Below are 17,412 nucleotides of genomic sequence, written 5' to 3' on the forward strand. Positions count from 1 at the left end.
AAACGAAGGCAGAAACCTTCAGGCGGCCTGCGACGAAGGCAGAACCCTTCTGGCCACCAGCGACGAAGGCAGAAGCCCTCTGGCGGCCGGCGAAGGCAGAACCCTTCTGGCCACCAGCGACGAAGGCAGAAGCCCTCTGGCGGCCCGCGAAGGCAGAACCCTTCTGGCTACCGGCGACGAAGGCAGAATCTCTCTGGTGGCCGTACAGGATGTCGAGGGCACCGAGATGACTGGCGGCGAAGGCGAAGCCTCTCTGAAGGACGGTGACGAAGGCGAAACCCCTCTGGAGGGCGACAGCAAAAGCAGAATCCTTCTGGAGGCCGGCGGCGAAGGCGAAAACCCTCTGGAGGCCGTCTGCGAGGGCGAATCCCTTCTGAAGACCGGCGGCGAAGGCGAATCCCCTCTGGTGGCCAGACAGGCTCAGCAGATGAAGGGGCAGCTGGGCTGGAGACAGGCGACGGGTCAGCTGGGCTGGAGACAGGCGACGGGTCAGCTGGGCTGGAGACAGGCGACGGGTCAGCGTCTGCCAACAAGGTAACAGGATCAGTAACAGACAAGACAACAGGGTCAGGAGTCGGCAACACCGACAGGGTAACTGGAGCATCAGTCGGCCTGACCGCCGACAGGACACGAGGGGCAGGAGTCGGCCTGACCGCCACAGGCAAAGTCTCATGGGGGCAGAACAAAGGCAAAGTCACCAGGGAGGTCTCTGGGACTCCAGAGACCAACAAAGCCTCAGGGGCAGTCTCTGGGACGCCGGAGACCGGCAAGGCCTCTGGCTTGCCCGTAGACGTGGACTCTGGGAGAGCTGTCGACATGGACTCTGGGAGAGTGGTCATCAAAGACTCTGGACGACTGGAAGACTCTAGCAGAGCGGTCATCGGAGACTCTGGACGACTGCACGTCAGTGGCGGTTCTGGGCGGCTGCACGTCAGCGGAGATTCTGGAAGGCTGCAAACCAGCCGGGGATCTATGAGGCTGCTAGCCAGCTGGAGTTCAGAGAAGCTGCTAGCCAGCCGAAGCTCGGGGCGGCTGCTAGCCAGCCGGGATTCTGGGAAGCTGCTAGCCAGCCGGGGGTCCAGGATAAATGACAACTCAGGGACTCTAGGAAACTCGGGGACTCTAGGAAACTCGGGGACTCTAGGAAACTCGGGGACTCTAGGAAGTGTAGGGCCACTGAGTAGCTTGGGGATCCTAGGGAGCTCGGGAACACTAGGAAGCTCGGGGACACTAGGAAGGCTGCTAGCTATCCTAAATTCAGGGGGGCTGCTAGTTAGCCAGGGATCTGGGAGAGTGCTTGCTTGCTGGGGCTCAGGAAGGATGCTAGCTAGCCTGGATTCAGGGAAGATGCTAGTTAGCAGGGATTCAGGGGAGCTGCTAGCTAGCTCAGGCTCAGGAAGGCTACTAGCTAGCCGGGGCTCAAGAAGGCTACTAGCTAGCCTGGATTCAGGGGAGATGCTAACTAGCAGGGAATCAGGGGAGTTGCTAGCTAGCTGTGGCTCAGGGAGGTTGCTAGCTAGCCGGGGCTCAGGGAAGTTGCTAGCTAGCCGGGGCTCAGGGAAGTTGCTAGCTAGCCTGGAGTCAGGAGAGCTGCACGCCAGCTCGGAGTCAGGAGAGCCGCACATCAACCCAGGATCAGGAGAGCTGCACGTCAACCCAGGGTCAAGAGAGCTGCACGCCAGCCCGGGAACAGAAGGGTTGCACGCCAGCTCGGGAACAGAAGGGTTGCACGCCAGCTCGGGAACAGAAGGGTTGCACGCCAGCTCGGGAACAGAAGGGTTGCACGCCAGCTCGGGAACAGAAGGGTTGCACGCCAGCTCAGGAACAGAAGGGTTGCACGTCAGCTCGGGAACAGAAGGGTTGCACGTCAGCTCGGGAACAGATACACAGGTTAGCTGAGGCTCAGAAACACCGGTCAGCTCAGGCTCAGAAGCACAGGTTAGCTCAGGCTCAGAAGCACAGGTTAGCTCAGGCTCAGAAGCACAGGTTAGCTCAGGAACATACGTCAGCTCAGGCTCTGGCTCGCTGGACAGCACGGACTCGAGGCCGCTAGACAGCGAGGACTCTGGGCTGAAGAGAGGGTGAAGCAGGGCATGGCGTCGGGAGCCATGTTGTCTTCTACCCCGTCTCCGGCCTCCACGGTTCCCAGGAAATATGGCTAGGCGAGTTCCCTCAAAGGATTGCTTGTAGTTGAGGGTGCCCGCAGAGTGGGTTGCCGTAGAGCCGATCGTAAAGCTTCCAGGACAGCTGCTAGTAGGCAAACTAGACTGTTGTCTTCCAGCTTGAAGGCTGGCAGCTTTGGCCTCCTCAGTCTTTTTAACAGACATGGCAAAATACTGAAGCAAAGTCATATGAGTCTCTGGCTCTCCTCCAGGTAGAGAGACAGGACTGGGCGAAGCGGGCAAAGGGACAGACGGGGTCACAGACAAAAATCCAGTGGCCACGGTGTTAGCAGACCGGGATGTAGGCTGGGTAACGGACATGAAACCTGTAGCAAAACGGCACACAGGTGGATGGGCAGGAGTGGAAACAAATCTTTTAACCCAGTCCGGAATTGAGTCAATTAGCCAGGGTTTTTCTGACACCATATTACAAGCCAATGACAAAATAGCCTCCTTCTGGTACTCACTGTCTGCTTCCTTCCACATAACCTTCAGCTCTATCAGGTCACAAAGTAGCTCACAAAGTTCATCAGACAAAGGGTGTGCAGGAGCCATGGCCCAGATAGGCCTTGAGCAGCAACCAGTAGAAAAAAAAAAAAAAAAACTGGGAACCCACTGGGAAAAAGGAAGCTTCTCTGCTGGGTCCAGTTGGTCGGATCAAATGCAGGGAGAGGCAGGCAGGCAGGAGATGGCTTGAGTTCAGGAATTTATTTAGACAACGAAAAAACGGTAGCACCCAGGCTGGAAAACACTATGACAAAACTTAGAGGAAAAAACTTACAAAAATAAAACAGGGAGGAATCCACAGCAATGGTACAGGCAACGACGTGCTGACAGGAACACAATCAGACAAAAACAATGATCCAACAAGGGAAAACAGAGAGGCTAAATACACAAGGTAACGAGGGAACGAGAGGCAGGTGACACAACAGGTGGAACAAATCAAAAAAGGCGGGAAACAAACAAAGACAGGAAGAAAGCTAGACAAGACAAGGGAGACAAGACAGACTACAAAATAAAACAGGAAACAAGCACAATAGAGAACAGAAACCGACTACAAAATAAGACACACCACAAAATACCAAAACCCTGACAAATAAACACCTAAATGTGTATTTTTTTCTTCACTAGTCTGAAAGAAGACATGTCATGGAAGCAAAATAGCCCCAAAACCTCAAAATTGAAATTTTGCCAGTATAGTGTCTCCCCTTCAACTGTTACTGCAGTTCACACCACGAATACAGGTAGTACTATCAGAGGCGACAAATGAAGTCTCCTTCTAACTAACAGGAGTATAAAGACTGAGCTGAAAAAGGAGGTTTGCACTTCAACAATAAACCCAAGATTCAATAGGCATGTTCCCAAAAGTAAGGAAAAAGTAGCATGTCTCAAGATCCCAAGTTAAGGAGGACAAAATACTCTCAACGTGGAAACTTGAGATGTATGTAAGTGCTGCTGAAGTAGAGATTTAAAGGACCCTTTCTTCACTTTTAGGAGCATAAGTTAATAGATGTATCGAAAGAAAATGTTTACTTACTGTAAAGCGAATGATGATGATGCAAGCTGTCTGATTTAATGCAGGTATGTGCACGAAAGAACATGAAACAAAGAAATGGCTTTTTTTTTAATATCCTCTAATGCAGATAATGCAGTTATCCTGCTTCCCTCCTCTCGTCATGCATGTTCTCCAGGCAGACACATCGCAGATTTATACAAAGTTTAGACTCCTTCAGTTCACACAAACAGGGTCGTAGTCCAGGACAGGCTGGGCTGCAGGTCTCTGTCAGGGACCTGCAGTTACAGCGCTCCGAGGTAATTGTAATAATATTCAACAATATACTGAGTAAAGGTAATAAACCTTTGGTTTATTGTCAACACTCACAATAAAAATATAGATTTTTATGTGGTCAAGTGTGCATCCACCCAGCCCAGATAAATGAAAATGCACTTTAATCAGAATCAGAAAAGGTATTATTGCCACAATAAGTACACTTAAGTGGAATTTGCCTTGGTAAAAGGTGCATACATAAAACAAACAAACATATTACACTTTACAGTTTTTCTCGATTGCTTTGATGCAGCAGTCAACTCAAACTCCACATTTTTCAAAACAGTTAACACACAGGCCGAAACAGTGGCACTCATGGTCATGTGGTCATGTGGTGGCTTTAGTTTCTTTTGGCAAGAAACTAAAGCCACCACGCCAGCTGAGAGTAGGACTAGATTAAGTGACACGTTCAAAGTTCTGTTGAACTTGTTCAAGGTTCCGTTCAACACATGTTTTACTCGTTTAATGTTACCACAGCTTTGATTGCCATTGCTAAGAGAACACTTTAGAACTTTAGTGGTTTTCACGATAGCTGAATATATACAGACCAGGGTAGCTGAGTGGGAATTGCCATGCTTTGTTGTTGGGTCTGTTGTAAACAAATTGGAGTTTGGTTTGAAATGTAAACAATAATGAGATTACTACTTTTTCCTGACTTGATGACTGCAATGACAGTAACATATTCCACTCAGCTATTCTTCAAACTGCTGATGTTCTACTCAAAACTGTCCTGTCATCTTTACTTCTTTCTTTATAAACATATGGCCCAACTTCCTTGCTTTTGTACTTGATTTTTCTACTTTTCAAGAGGAATTAGGAGCAAAACCTTCACTCTACTGTTGTTATTGGTACTAGGCTACAATGTTGCACCACTTACCTACTGCTCTGCCAATGCTGTTTGAAGGTAAGTAAATGGCACAAGACAATAGGTAAGTGGTGCAAGACAGTAGGAAAGTGATGCAGAAAGCACAAAAGTGACACGAGACAGTAGATAAGTTGCTTACACCAGTAAAAAGTAGAAAGAACAAGTTTTGCTCCTACTCCTGCTGCTGTAGACCCTCGTCTTTCAAAATCCATTAAATTATGCTTCTGTGTATTTCAGATGACATTACGTGATTCACAGCCAGTTGTGCTTGTTAAAAGCTACTGTTCCTGTGTGGCTGGGTGTGGGATATGCAATCATTTCTTTGCATTACTATATCAGACTGCCCATTACTCTGAATGTGGCATGTCTGTCGTCCCTCCTGTACTTTCGTGCACTGAAACAGAGCAGAAGTGGCATAAACCACGAACAATGGTTTGTATCATTTCAATACCAGACAGTTGTGTCACATGCATACTAGCATCTCTCCTAATACCATCTCATAAATAAATAGGGAGTGAAGCCAGGACCTGTGGATGCCATGGTTGTAGTGAAGCCCAAACCAGATGCTACTCCGGCAAGCGGAATTAGGTATGCAGAGTCCAATTAAATAGGCAGACTACAATGTGTTGCGAAATAAATGTTATTAATCACTGTTAGATTCTGGTGTATTTCCTAGTGGACCCTTTACTTTTCCTGATATTGTTATTCCAGATCTACACTTTACAAGGGCTACAGCGGTGAGCTACCAGACCCATCAACCCTCAACCCACTACCTGCCTATGCTGACATGGAACCAGACTCTCTTCCCCTTATCTGCAGAATGAACATCACATCTGACAAACCACTCAAGGTACAAACTGGCAGTATCCTGTCATATCAACACCCACCACCTCCACCTGACAGTGTTGTCATCCATGAGGATGCACCACCGTTCCCAAAAGTGCCACTGGACGGTTACCATTTACAACCAACAGGCTGTTCATACGAGATCATGACGGATCAAGAAAAGCTTCCCCTCAGTTCTCTGTCTGTGACTTTGTCACAGTCACACCTGATTGAGGAAGCAACCAGATGCCAAAGTGAAACACCCGAGTGGCATTCACTGAGGAAGGAGAGAGTGACTGCTTCACATTTCCGGGAGGTAAGCCATGTTAGAGGTACAAGCACAGCAGAAAAACTGGCAGAAAGAATTATCAGAGGGACGAGACAAACGCCACTAATGAAAAGGGGGCTGGAAATGGAAGCAGGTGCATTGAAGGACTATGCAGTTCTAAAAAATCTTAATTTGACAGTGTGGGCTAGTCGTGCATCCGGACGCACCTTGGTTGGGTGCATCGCCTGATGGGCTGGTATATAACCCACTTGAGCGACCATCATTTGGTCTAGTTGAAATGAAATGCCCAAATGTAGCCAGCTACATAGACTGCAAGTTCCTGAGATTTGACCATGGCCTACACAAATTGAAGGAAAGCCATTGTTATTATTGGCAAGTCCAGGGACAGTTACTCATCACAGGCATGGAATGGTGTGATTTTGTTGTCTGTGCCCACGATGACATTTTCGTGCAGCACATTTGCCGAGACAGCGATGTATTAGGCTCACTGAAAGAGAGATGTGATTTGTTTTTCTTTAACACATACATGTCAAAATACCTCTCTATGAAAAGTAACTGAACAGACACATGAATTATTGTACAATCATTTTAAAATTTATTTTGTCAACTGTCTTATTTACAACATTGTAATATTAAAGGGGCGCTATGCAGTTTTGGCCATTTCTTCACTGTTTTCTGGCTTTTTGCTGGCAGGTTTCTCTATAGAGCTCCTCCTACAGCTTCAGAATAGATATTTGGCAGCTCCTATGTTTACTTGTGTCTGACTCCTCTCTCGGTCAGTCTGCCGTTTCCTCTTTCTCTGTTCCTCCGACAATGCTTTCCTAGCTTTCTGCTTCTTTTTAACCGGCACAGCCATGACGGTAGTGTGAAAAACTCCATCGCTACCTTGTTCTTATAGCTAGCTGGTTCCTGAATGGGCGTATGTGTGCAGTGCTGTGAAGCAATTCGTTACATCGCGAGACCTGATATCACGCCATACTTCCTGACGCTGTGGACGGCAAGGGTGGTTTTTCCGCTCACAGGCGCTAGGGGGGAGGGACACAACCACCATTCAACTTGAAAAAAGTCATATAACCATTCCAATGACTCCGAAAATGTTCAGTTAAGGTAAATGAAGCTGAAAAAAACTGCATAGTTCCCCTTTAATTGTCACATATACAAATTGTAACATATCAAACATATTATATATATTATATTATAACATATTATAATTAATTATAGGGATTACTGTACTGAATAATTTATGTTCCTTAACCCTGCGAATGAGCCGCTCAACGAGGACTCTCAGTCTGGCAATAGATTGTGTCTTCCTGACCTCTGGCTCAGACAGTTGTGCTCTCTTACACAGAAAGGTAAGTATGTGGACCTTGCAGGGCACACAGTCTTCTACAAGGAAACCCTTGTCAACCATTATGGCCATAGATGGGTTTAAGATAGCCACAATGCCAGACTGCTTCAGAATGTCTTTATCGCTGATGGCACCTTCATAGAGAGACGACACAAAGGTTACTGCACCGTGAGGGGCCATCCCAATTAATCCTTTAAATGTACAGTGTGATTTATAGTTTGAGAACACCTCACTCTGGAGGAGAAGAGAACTAGGTGTTTGGCAGCGTATTTCGGTACAGTCCAAAATAATTTGTGTGTCAGAGTAACCCTGAAAAACCTCTGGCATGTGAGATTTGACAGTCTCCTCATCCAGCCAAATACCCACAGCCCCTAGTACAGTATACAGGAAGTTAGCCCATGTATTTATGATGCGGCTTACAGTTGACTGGTGGATTTTGAATCTGTGGGCCAGATCCTTCTGCATCAGACCCAATGACAAGTAATTCATGAAGAGAAAAAATTCGTCAATGGGTTGAAGAACCTGAAAAGAGTAAGAATTCCATTATTACCTCATTACACAAGTAGATTGTTACTGGCTTAACTTTCAAGGTGATAAGATGATGCAATATATCTTGCTTTGTTAGAACAACTGTAAAATATATTCACCGTTGCATTGCCAGTGTGAGGGACCTCATCAGTCTTTGCTACACTTCGCGCTTTTGTCACCCGTATGATCTTGCGGGTGGCTGGCTCTATCTGCTTCCAAAAGGCCATCAGGTGGGCATGACTTGCAAACCTGTGGGACACACGTGTTACATTTCTGTATGTTAAGTGTCCATACAAAACATTAAATTGCAAGGATGTTAGCATCCTTATTGACAGTTATACAACATCTTAGAACATTTGGCACTAAGGTCAGAAACTGGACCACGCACACGTCAGTCCTTTTGCTTACTGCTCTTCTCAGTATTTTAAAATACAACAGTACAAGTATTATTATTTTAAAATACTAGATCTAGATAGTTTTAGATAGATACTTTACTCCTCTCGAGTGTAACCCATGTGATCTCTGCGTTGTGTAATAATTGAAGACTTCACACTGGATTCTCAATCTTGTCGGGTTTATTCTGGTAAACAAAGAATTATATCCTGGTCAGCCACGTAGGATACAGCGTACACACGTCATTCACGGGCACACTCCTCGTGCACTGGCCCCGCTAAATCACGTACAATGGCATATATAATATCACAACATGACATTAAATTGAACAAATATGTAGACAAAAAAATACAATATGTACCTGGTAAACAAAGAATTATATCCTGGTCAGCCACGTAGGATACAGCGTACACACGTCATTCTAATTACAGAAGGACAAAAGCCAATTAGCGACCTAGCATGCTACGCTAACTAGCCGGCTAAGCTAACTAGCATGACCTGAGCACTTTCTGTACATTGCACGAGATAAGCATTTCAAACAGTATACATAGCCGTCGCTACATTCTACCGAAGTATTTATACATCATCATATCAGCATGGCATGTAAATTAAATATTATTAAAAGAAACAATTCAAATGTGCTTATGACTGGGTGCGATCCAACCTACCACGGGCACACTCCTCGTGCACTGGCACCGCTAAATCACATACAAGGGCATATATCTACAGAGGGGACGCCCACTGACCAACCACAATACAGAATGTCAATGCAACCTCTTGGTATTGGACGATTAAACCCTGGCAAGTGGAATCACTAAATAACTCTGTTACACGAGGAAAATTCAAGGTTTCCAGTAGCTTACAATAACACACATCACACATGCAACATTTAAACAGATAATAATACTAGTCATTGTTGACAGCTCAAATACATAGGCCTATATATTAAACACATTGGACATTTTAATTTACCTTGTGAAAAACCTTATGTCATCATCAGATCCAGCAAACCGCTCCAAGCAGAACTTGCTGCTGATAGTTATCTCCTCAATTTGATTTCGGAGCCTTGCTATCTCTACACTTAGTTCTTCATTGTGGTCAAGTAACATATCCAGCGCAGCAGGTTCAGTACTGTTGCAGTAGTCATGGTCAGGAGGACAGTCCAATTCCACAGACGGATCATTCATGGTTTCTGTGTTGGGACGCTCGGTCCTTTCCCAAACTCCGGGCCGTGGGGCTGGAAGACTGAAATTGTTCCATTCAAACAGCACTGGAACAGCTCCCTTCTTCAGACGTCTGCGCCCAGCTGGAGTCGGAGGCTCTATCACATCTTCACTTAGAAAGTGTTGGCTGCAGACTCGTGTGTTTGTTGTAAGAAAGTTGACTCGTTGAATGTTAATCACCCACCGTCTATGTAATTCACTGTCTTTGGGAAAAGTAAAAAAACTAACAGAAGAATTGCATCTGGCAGACACTGTACATTGCGGCACACAGCAGTGATGGCTGGAAGAACTGTCATCCTGTTTTTGAAAGGACACTTTCGTATGTTTACACGTCATTGTGTTATAAGTCAAGACGAAGTATTACAAGTAAAAACATTAACATAAACATTAAGATAAACAACAACAACAACAACGAAAATTAACCGTTTCGGATGTTTTTGACGACAAGCATTCAATGGTAGTATACGGTAGCACAGCATTCTACGATAACCGGACATTTACATCCATCCTGAGATTTAACCGGAAATATGTCATGCTCGCCTGTGCATATCGCCTATTAACAATGAAGAAGAACATTTTAGGAGGACCTGGGAACGTATTTTTTTGTAGGTAGGGCATATGGAAAAAATTTGTAGACATGGTACTGAATGTATATTTTGGATGTTTCAAAAAAAGGAAATGTCGATTTGCAGAAGGCCTTTGTATATGGGGGTGGTATGCTGCATATACTGTCTGTTGATGTTGGGGTAGTGTTTGTTCTTGAGTTTGATTGTATGTTTATGTGTGTATGAAGAAATAAAAACTTTGACAAAAAAGAAAATAAAAATCAAATCTATTACAGTAAAGTATAAACATCTATTACTGTAGAGTATAAGAAATAGCCACTATTGATACTCAGTCTCTTGTGTCTTAGACCTCTCCCATCCATGTTGGCAAAGAACAACACAGACGCTGCACCTTTAAGGCCTGCAGACTGATTGCTAATTGAAGATTTGTGTGAAGGAGCACCAAACAGGTGCTTCAGTGATTTCATACACACTAAAACATACTGGGTTATTTTATTAACCCAACCACTGGGTCGAGGCTGTTTAACCCTGTATTATGTATATTCAACTCATATTGGGTTACTTTCAGTAACCCAGTTGTTGGGTTAATGGTTTTGGACTGTGCCTCAATCTTCCTTGATTTGAATACTCCAACCAGTGATCATTTTAACCCAGTGGATTGGTTACATTCAAGTTTGGGTTCCTCCTTCAACGGTCTTTTTCTTTTCCTCCGAGGCGGGAGAGTGGGACCACTTTTGGAAACGCTTAAGGTTTGTAATTTCTTATTTTTTGGAACACTACCTCTGTCTCTTTCTACAGAAACATGAGCTTGCTAGTTGTTAGTTCTCGAGGGAGGATGGTGTTGAAGGCTAGGGCTGAACGATTAATTGCATTTGCAATAATTTCGCGATATGTTAAAACGCGATTTCCTAATCGCAAAGGCTGCGATTTGGTCACGTGACTCGCAAGAGCAAATCAGTCTGCACTCCACAGAGAAAGCATCAACTTAGCAATCTAACACTATGCCGTACCTTGAGCAGATTTCTGTCATTCAAACAACTCTGAGTTGTAGTTTAACTTTTACAGCCATTTTAATAAAATGAAGGGTTTTATTCGGGCTTGAGTCCATACATACATTAATGGATACAGGCACGCAGAACTGAAGGCTCGGTTAGCAACGATTAGCTCTGATTAGCGGTTAGCTCCGGTTAGCGGTTAGTGGTTAGCTCCGTTATAAAGATATGGAGCGGAGGAGACTGCCACGGGGAGGGGTAACAACCAGACTCTGATAAATGATGTTCGGGGAGCTTTCACAGTAGCGTGGCCGCGTTGTTTCAACGGTTTTATTAGTACAGTTAATCCAGCATGCTACTGCTAACGTAATGATAGCCTCTCTGTCTCTGAGTGCACGCGGCACGCAACTTCATGAGGGGAGGGAGGGGCTGGAGGCAGCTCCTCTGTGTGCGCTGTAAAAAAAATACACCGTTGTGTATATACTATATTTTTACTTATTTAACTGTCTAAAGTTCAAAGACAGTTTAAAAAGTGCAATCCACATGTTTACATATGTTTATTACAGTAAATAATAATTAAATAATCTAAATACTACTAAGTGTGGTAAAGCCACATATTTGTTTTTATATTTCTGCAATCTGCACTTTAGTTTGTGATTTGATTCTGACTTTCATATAAATGTTTACACCAGGCTTGGTCAGTGCTCAATATACTACTGTGATTGAAGTAGTTAAATAAAAGATGTCATTCATATAAATTCATGCATCACCTAAATTCATCATCACATCCAGGCCTGGCCTCCAGGAAAGACCAGTTTGTTTAATCTATCTAATCTTGTGTTGTTCATACTATACAATGATTTATTGCTCGTCTTTATTGAATAATACAGAAGACAAAGAGCTTAAGAAATAATCGCATATTAAATCGGAATCGCAGTATTTTTGAAAAAAATCGCAATTAGATTATTTTAAAAAATCGTTCAGCTCTATTGAAGGCAGAGCTTAAGTCCACAAACAGGATCCCGGCGTAAGTTCCTGAGGAGTCCAGGTACCAGAGGATGAAATGAAGAGCCATGTTGACAGTGTCGTCTACAAACCTGTTGGCTCCGCAGGGGGTCCAGGAGTGGGTTGGTTATGGATTTAAGGTGAGCCAGAACAAGGCGCTCAAAGGACAAAGGACATAACCACAGAGGTCAGGGCGACGGGTCTGCAGTCTTCAGTCCTGTGATCCTTGTTTTCATGGGCACCGTGATAATGGTGGAGGACTTGAAGCAGGCTGGTATGTGGCATGTCTCCAGTAAGGTGTTAATCAGCGCAGTGCATTAGGGTGGAGGGAGAGACAGAGTCTGGTGTGGCTGCTTTGCTGGGGTTTTGTTTTTTAAACAGTCTGTTGACTTGTCTAAAGGCCGTTACACACCAACCAGACGGCCGACCGTCGGCAGAAAAGCCAGTTGGACTGATCAGTCTCCCCCGAGTTGGTCAAAAAAGTGCCCCAGAACACACCAAAGCGACAAGACGTAATACGTCCATGGCGGCGCTAATCTATATTGTCGCCCAAAAAATGAAAACCGGCAGCTGATTGGACGAACGCAATCTGGCTGCTGCTTCCGGATTTTGGATTTTTCGAACGGCCATTACTGGCGACTCATTCAGAATACGATCTCATGTTGTACTAAAATAGTTCACCAAAACGTGTTTCTGAAAACATTTTAAGAGAGAAATAGGCCGTGCAGTTGCTGAATCTGTCTTCATTTCAGATCAACAAAGGTCAGTTTAAAAGATTTTTGTCAGATTTTGAGAGGCTTAGTCACGCTCATCCCGCTTGCCATTTCCGGGTGAGTCCTGACTGCCCTGTCTCCGACTGAGCATGTCAGGTCGGCGAACATGAAGGCAGACCGCTCGGACGACGGCACGGAACACACCGAACAGACTTGAGTCACTGACCTCGCCAGACTGTCCGACGGCCGATTATCGGCCCGGTGTGTAGCTGCTTTTACCTGAATAGAGAGGGTTGTTGTAGTGGGAGGGGGGACTCTGGGGTGTGTAGTGATGCGGCCCCCACACCTACGGGGGTGGGGGAGGTGTGGCATGAGGGGTGGAGTCACGGGGAAGGGGGACAAGGCTGCATGGTCTTTCAAAACGACAAAGGGTGTTCAAGTCGTTAGCCAGGCGCCGGTCGTTGATGGAGGCGGGGGCCTTTAGTTGGTTGGTTATCTGTCTGAGCCCCCTCCAGACAGAAACTGAGTCATTAGCTGAAAACTGTTGTTGGAGTTTCTCAGTGTACAGTTTTTTTTAGTATCTCTCACAGCCTTACTAAACGTTTGACTCTTTAACCCTCGTGTTGTCCTCGGGTCAAATTTTACCCGTTTTCAAAGTTTTTCATATCAGAAATATGGGTTTCTTACAACCAAATTGCCCTAAAATAACTTAGATGCATGCACGTACGTTGTATACAACCCATACAACATTCTTCGCATGTAAAATTAATGATTACTTCCATTGAATTTTGGGTGATTTATTCAATCTCATAGCATTTGAATTAAAAAAAAAAAGTCTGATTCACTCTGATCTTAACTATTAGTCAAAATAATGCATAATTTCAGCTTTTTTTAACTCAAAAAGTTGGTATAATGTCATGTAAATTTGATTTATTGACTATGAATTTAAAAACATTGAAAAATAAGTGACACAAAGCATCAAAGTAAGCGACAAAAACGTCAGAAAAAGCGCCAAAAAAGTCCATTTTCAATTTTGACCCAAAAAAGACCAGTTCACGGTCACAAAAACACTTCTTCTCCATTCATCATAATGACTTAGGCCTTCTTTTTGTTCAGTGTTACACTTACTACAGACAGTACATACATAAGTGTTATAAAATATTTGAGAATATTGTTTTTATACTCAGAACACACAAATACGGTACACGGTAACAAATATATTTAATTTTTCCACACAAAAACAATGTGCAACACAAAGTTGCACATACAGTGGTCTACATACAAGACAACAGAAGAATACATACTGAATACAGTTGCAGTCAAAAAAAAAAAAAACTATGCTGCATCCTCTCTTCTGTTTCGGTCTGGCCACAGCACCTCATCCACATCACAAGCAATGTTTTCACCTGTTGCCCTTTTATGCTAAAGCTCTGATATATATAAATTTCCAGGATGTGTCGTAGGCATCTGTTAATGAATGATTGGAGCTTATTTGATGATGCTTTTGTAGTTCTCCAAGTTTCTGCCCCCTCAAGTACCAGTATTTGTGTGTAACCAATTGAGAAAAACTGTAAAAGAATTTCAACTTGTCTCCTCGTCACGAGCTCTGGGCCTGTTTATGACAAGGCCAACATGAAGAGTACTTGTGGATGTAGATATAGCATCTCCCTTTCAGGAGAATCATACTTGACAGCTTCAGTTCCTGCTGCAACTTGTTCTTGCCTCCAGATCTCATCTGCTCTGCTTCCCATCCCCCTGCAGTGAGTTATAGTTCTGTTTCAAGGATAGGATCAATAAATCCTGGGTGTGTCGAAGCACAGGGGCACGAATGATGCTCCGAGGGAGGAACTGCAGCTGATATATGGAAACAGGAAGTGGGGCGCAGCAGAGGGAGGAGCTGAGAGCTACAGTTTAATTTTCACCAGAGCACGCACACACCCACACACACACAGCAGCACATACCTGAAACTGAAAGCTTTCGTCGACATCCACTTACAGGTAAATAATCTTTTTTGTTTTGGGTCATATCAACAGTAAACTCCTCTGCTGACAGCCCATTATGTCCACTTGTTGTTGGCTCTGTGAGCAGCTCAGTGTGCTGCAGATTCATTGTGTATAGATCAGGAGAACAGCAAGAAGTCATTTCTCTGCAGTAGCACTTCAGTTTAGAGCAGAGTACAGTTGGCACATTGGCAAAACCAAATTTATTGTCGTGTTGGTTTGTTGTTTTGCTAAAAGAGAGACGGTTTGAGAGAAAGAGACCTCAAGGTTTGATCCGTCACTACTGGGTGAACTGATAGAACCTGACACAAACACAGAGGCAAGTTTGGGCAACAGACAGCAGAGAAATACCTCTGATGCATTTACCTGTCTTTCTGAGGTGAGGCAACTTCTGCAGATGGATGAATGCAGTGGTGTAGTCTAATGTATTGTAGTGGGTATACTGTACTGTATATACATATATTGGCCTATATACTGTATATTGACCAGAATCTGCCTTTGGGGGAGGGAGGCATATCATAGTGGGGGGTCTGGGTGTCCTCCCCCAGGGTTATTTGGAGCGTCAAAGACTTTATTTCCTGCATTCGGATAACTTTTATTCACCAATTTACTGTGGAAATACCTTTATTTAGCCTATGCGTAGAAGAAAAACACAGATGACAATTCAAAATATATCAAAAATATAATTGGAAAGTATGTTGTTGCGTGTCATTGGGCATTTTTAAGTGGGTATATGGAAATCCTGGCGCTTTCCTAGTGGGTATACTGCGTATACCTGCGTATCATGTAGACTAAACCGATGGATGGATGGATGGATGGATGGAGTTTTAAAATATTAAATATGTTTTTAAATGCACAGGGGTGATAAAGTATTTTCTAAATGTGTGCTGTTTCCCCACTTGAAAGGGCTTTTATGCGTCCACCCCCAAGTTATGAATTGGAGTTCACTCAATGACTAAACATTTCTGTTCCTTTTTTCCTCATTTGGCAGATTTGACAGTTCATCTTTAGGTCTCAATATGTTTAGGTGAAAAACCTTTTGTGTGTGTGTGTGTGTGTGTGTGTGTGTGTGTGTGTGTGTGTGTGGAGTCTTGGCTCAGTTACCCTAAACAGCATCCAACTCATTAAATGTACAGATGAACTTAAACGCATAGAGGCTGAGCTGCGACAGCATTATAAAAATTAAAAACCTTTGAAACACACAGAGAGGAAAACGTGTGCACACATTTTCCTCTCTGTGTTTCAAAGGTTTTTCACCTAAACAGCTAAACATATTGAGACCTAAAGATGAACTGTCAAATCTGCCTGTCTGTCTCTCTCTCTCTCTGTCTCTCTGTCTGTCTGTCTCTGTGTCTCTCTCTCTCTCTCTCTCTGTGTCTCTGTCTCTCTTTCTCTCTCTCTCTCTCTCTCTCTCTCTCTCTCTCTCTGCACACACACACAAACGGTCCTGTTCTGGTGGTGATTAACGCAGATATGTGCTTCACATTTTCATTGTGATATTTTGTGATTACATTCTGAATCTGCAACAATCAGTAAGTTAGTAGTAGGGTATACAGGGGAGTTGCATTTGAAGTGGTTTGGGGTCCTTCTGTAAGTTTTGGGGTACAATTTGGTTTTGATGAATTCTATAAGCAGCAATACCACAGGCCAAGTAATCGCCCGTTCCAAACAGGCACATTTTCAACAGGCACTGCACTAGTATTTCAAAACTCCAGCCATCCATCTGCAGAAGTTGCCTCTCCTCAGAAAGACAGGTAAATGCATCAGAGGTATTTCTTTGCCGTCTGTTGCGAAAACTTGCCTCTGTGTTTGTGTCAGGTTCTATCAGTTCAGCCAGTTGAAGGTTGTGGCTCTGATACTGCCTAAAAAGCTAGTATCGGTATGGGCAAGTACTGGAGTTTATGCGCCGATCCGACACCATGTAATTTAGCCCAAAAGAAAATGTACTTTAAAGTAGTTCATATATGTTCTTTTTCTGTTAAGACTTAACATGACTTGATTTGATTTTGGCAGATTTGGCAGTTCATCTTTAGGTCTCAATATGTTTAGGTGAAAAACCTTTGAAACACAGAGAGAGGAAAATGTGTGTGTTACACACACACACACACACACACACACACACACACACACACACACACGTATCTGTAACATTATAACTAGTAACCATGTTTTACTTTACACATTTCCTTATATGGAAAACAATGATAATGCCCATTGATGTACCAGTTCTTAGCTTGATATCATGTGAACTTGAACTGCTTTTTAACAGATTTGTATCATGTGTTATTTTACCAAACAAATAAAGAACAAATCTTCTGTATTTGAGTCTAAGCAGCTCAGGATTTGCAGACAAACAGGAAATCAATACATGCTCTCACAATCTGTGGCTTTGGATGGACTGCAGTGTATGTGGCCAGTTAACAATCAAAACAGGAGAAACGGGGAACTTAAAGAGAGGATGAGAGTATAAAGTGTTTTTGGGTGTTCGACAATCATCTTATAACTTGTCAGTCTCAGTCCTTAAATGTCTGCATTTGTAAACCAACTTTGACTTGGGTTTTGTAGTCACAGTGTTGTTGGTGGTATAATGTGGTAATGTTTTTTCAAATCAGCACTCAAAGGTTTCACTTCCTGTTGTAGAGTGGTTAGTCTATATCCTTGATGTTCCACTTTG

General features: G+C 43.9%; 1 protein-coding gene across 3 annotated transcripts in view; it reads left to right on the forward strand.

Moving 5' to 3' along the window:
• The first annotated feature begins 14,605 nt into the window (after positions 1-14,605).
• LOC116036332 (mixed lineage kinase domain-like protein) overlaps positions 14,606-17,412 on the forward strand; it is a 48,845-nt gene continuing 46,038 nt past the window's right edge. The window contains exon 1 of one of the 3 annotated variants that reach the window (XM_031279856.2): positions 14,606-14,735. The gene's annotated coding sequence lies outside the window, so the exon portion shown is untranslated. Of the gene's footprint in view, positions 14,736-16,836; positions 16,877-17,412 lie in introns of those variants that run through there. The other 2 variants (XM_036003656.1, XM_036003654.1) reach the window with 2 other exon arrangements.

This window comes from Sander lucioperca, chromosome 7 (assembly GCF_008315115.2).
Source record: "Sander lucioperca isolate FBNREF2018 chromosome 7, SLUC_FBN_1.2, whole genome shotgun sequence".
NCBI classification, from domain to species: Eukaryota; Metazoa; Chordata; class Actinopteri; order Perciformes; family Percidae; genus Sander; species Sander lucioperca.